This window comes from Ursus maritimus, unplaced genomic scaffold (genome assembly GCF_017311325.1).
Source record: "Ursus maritimus isolate PB19 unplaced genomic scaffold, ASM1731132v1 scaffold_36, whole genome shotgun sequence".
Classification (NCBI taxonomy): domain Eukaryota; kingdom Metazoa; phylum Chordata; class Mammalia; order Carnivora; family Ursidae; genus Ursus; species Ursus maritimus.
In genome coordinates, this window is record NW_024426230.1 from 17,741,020 (window position 1) to 17,743,961 (window position 2,942).

Sequence of the window (2,942 nt, forward strand, 5' to 3'; positions counted from 1 at the left end):
GCTCCTACATGTCAAATAGAAAGTTTTCTGGATTATAAAATATAGTTCTGAATTGGATGCGATGGAGGTGTGTGTGTGCACACCCGTGCATGCACACGTATGCTTGTGTGCGGTCACAGTAGGGGAAGTTCACACATGAAAACTCCAAAGGAAAATTAGAGATGTGAAAGACATCTATATGCATTAGAAGACAAAACCAACAAAAACCTTTCTCAATAGTAAATGTAATCACTTAAATAGAATCATTAGAAGAGGGAATCCCCGTGATACAGGAAAACATGAATCTGATTTTCTTTTCAAGACATCTTTTATTATCACTTTTCTCATACTTTAAACACTATTGGGATGCAGAAGGAGAAAAATAGGGCGGCAAATCAAAATGTTTGTGTCTAATTTTACTTTAAGCCCTGTGTAACAAATCAATGTACAGGTCAGGTGGTTTCCAGTGCATTTTTTCAATAAAATTGAAGAAGACTTAATCTAGTTGTCAGTGGAGAGATCGTTAAAATGATTTTTGATGATAAATAACCTTGTTGGGTTTCTTTTCTTTCTTGGCATGTAAATCAGTAGTTTAAAGTATTAAGTGACTGTGCTGTGGAAAAATTGTTTTATTTGCATTTAATTATTCATGTTCAAAAGTTTCTTGGTGCTTACTCATTGCAGCATTTAGAAATTATCATCTAAATATATAAACTGATAAGAAAAATACCCAACATCCATTTCATTAAGTGAGTCACTTCCAATTAATCTGAACTTTAGACATTTAAAAATTATCTTAATGTGTTAAATGTAAAATGTTTTGATCCATTGCTTGCTACTTATAATTACTAGAATGAATACTGAAGTCAGAAAAACATTAAAAATTAGACTTATGAGCACAACAGTGTGAAAACATAAAATGTTCATTTGTAATCATGGTTTTGTTGTAGAGAAATATGGGGACATAGACTTTCAGAAATATATATAACATGGAAACAGATCTTGTGGTCAAAGTAGAATAGAAATATAAGACCAAGGAGAAAACCAGTATCAAAACCAGTATCTTCTAACATTGGTCTACGTAAATGATTTTCAAGCTCCAGTTTAGCCATAATCTTGTTCTTTAGGTAATATGTAATAGAAGGCCTGGGGGTGGGGGGAGTTTAAATGGGGTTGAAATACATTTGAATGCTCATATAAAGAAAATAAATCATTAAAGACCCTGTAATGATTATCTAGGCATCTTTTATTTAATTTTTTAACAATCAGATAAGGAAACATTTATTTGAGGTTTAACATGAAATCATCCAAATAAACTTTGTATACACCCAAATCCACATCGAATCATAACACAGATAACAAAAGACAAAGGAAAAACAAAGAAAACTCATTGGCAGCTGTATACAATTGGACACAGTTGTGTCCTGTACACTAGAAAGTCTTTTGCAAAACGATCATCTTAAGACCATTGAAGACCAATCTTCAACGCGGTCCTGCAAAATGGGTTATCTTTAGCAATTTCCTCCTGTTTTCTCCAATGTCCTCCTTTAGTATGGCTGGTAACTGTTTTGGTGATTGCCACCTCCTCCAGATACCTTGCCATAAGTCTCTGTTGGCCACTGTAGTCTGCGTATCCCTGTCCATATTCATAGTTCCCATAGTTATACCCAGTATAATCGTAGCCACCATAGTATTGATCACCACTATAGGCACTACTGTAATTTCCATATCCTTGATCATAATAGTTGTTAAATCCTTGGTTCCAGTTTTGGCCCCGACCTTGCCCATGACCCCTAGTACCACCTCATCCACCAGCTGCAACACCTCTTCCTCCTTTTGTTGTTGCTGTTGCTATATAATCTTTGGATTGTGCAACTTTGATTTCACACTTCCCAGAAACAATTTGAGGATATCTGCTTTCTAACATTTTTTTTACCAGCTCTTTGTCTTTATACATGATAAAACAAAATCCTCTTCTTTCATTTGTTTTTGTATCCTTGGGAAGTTCAATATTTTCAATCTCCGCAAAGGTTCCAGAATATTCTTTAATTTGTAGTTCAGAAGCATCTGGGCTCAATCCACCCACAAAAACTTTTTGGGGGGGTTCTTCCTTTTGAAAACTTTGGTCCTTTTGGGGTCTATCAATTTGCCATCCCGTTTGTGTTCTTTCAGTTCCAAAACCTTATCAACACAAGCAGCATCACTGAAAAGCACAAATTCAAATCCTCTTGATCTTCCAGTCGCTGGATCTATTTTAATTGTGCAGTCTACAAATTCCCCAAATCAAGATAAATATCCAGTCACATCTTTCTTCCTTGTATCCCAGCTGAAGCCTCCAATAAACATTTTACCATCAACCTGCTGATTCTTGCTCACGTTGATCTTGGATTCCTCTGCAAATTCCTCTCTTTCTGTGTTGCTGTATTCGTTCATGTCCTCCATGGTGTCAGAGTTGTTATGGGGGTTGAGGGGGGGAGTTGCTGGCATGCAGTCCAGGTCTTGGCATCTGCGGACACACAGTGGTGTAAGGAGTTCTATAGGCAACTTTTAAACAAAGGATTTAGAATAATCTTGCAATTAACTTTTAGGGAACTGAGAAACAAGTAACTATTTCCCAAACTGCATTATGAGATCAAAATTGCAGTGGTAGTAAAGATGGTAACGTATTTATAAAACAAGAAAATTATAACCCAGTTTCCCTCATGTGTGGGACAGTTGGCTAAAATTTTGTCCTTTGAAGGTCTCCGTGCCTGGATTATTGGAGGGATTTTTAATCTGAAGACATACATAATGATTAAAAAAAAAAAAAAAAAAAAGGAACTCAATCCACCATAAACCTTATATTGTGGTGTATAGCCGAGAGGTGCAACCTTGAACTTCATGTGAACAGGAATGTGGTTACTGGAGAAATTCAGCACCTGCAGCTCCAGGGAAAGTTCCACTAGTTACCTAGCCCAAGCAGT

The 2,942-nt window shown here is 36.2% G+C and overlaps 1 pseudogene; it reads right to left on the reverse strand.

The window, feature by feature from the left end:
• Nucleotides 1–1,526: 1,526 nt before the first annotated feature.
• LOC103665718 lies at nucleotides 1,527–2,436 on the reverse strand (annotated as a pseudogene).
• Nucleotides 2,437–2,942: the final 506 nt, after the last annotated feature.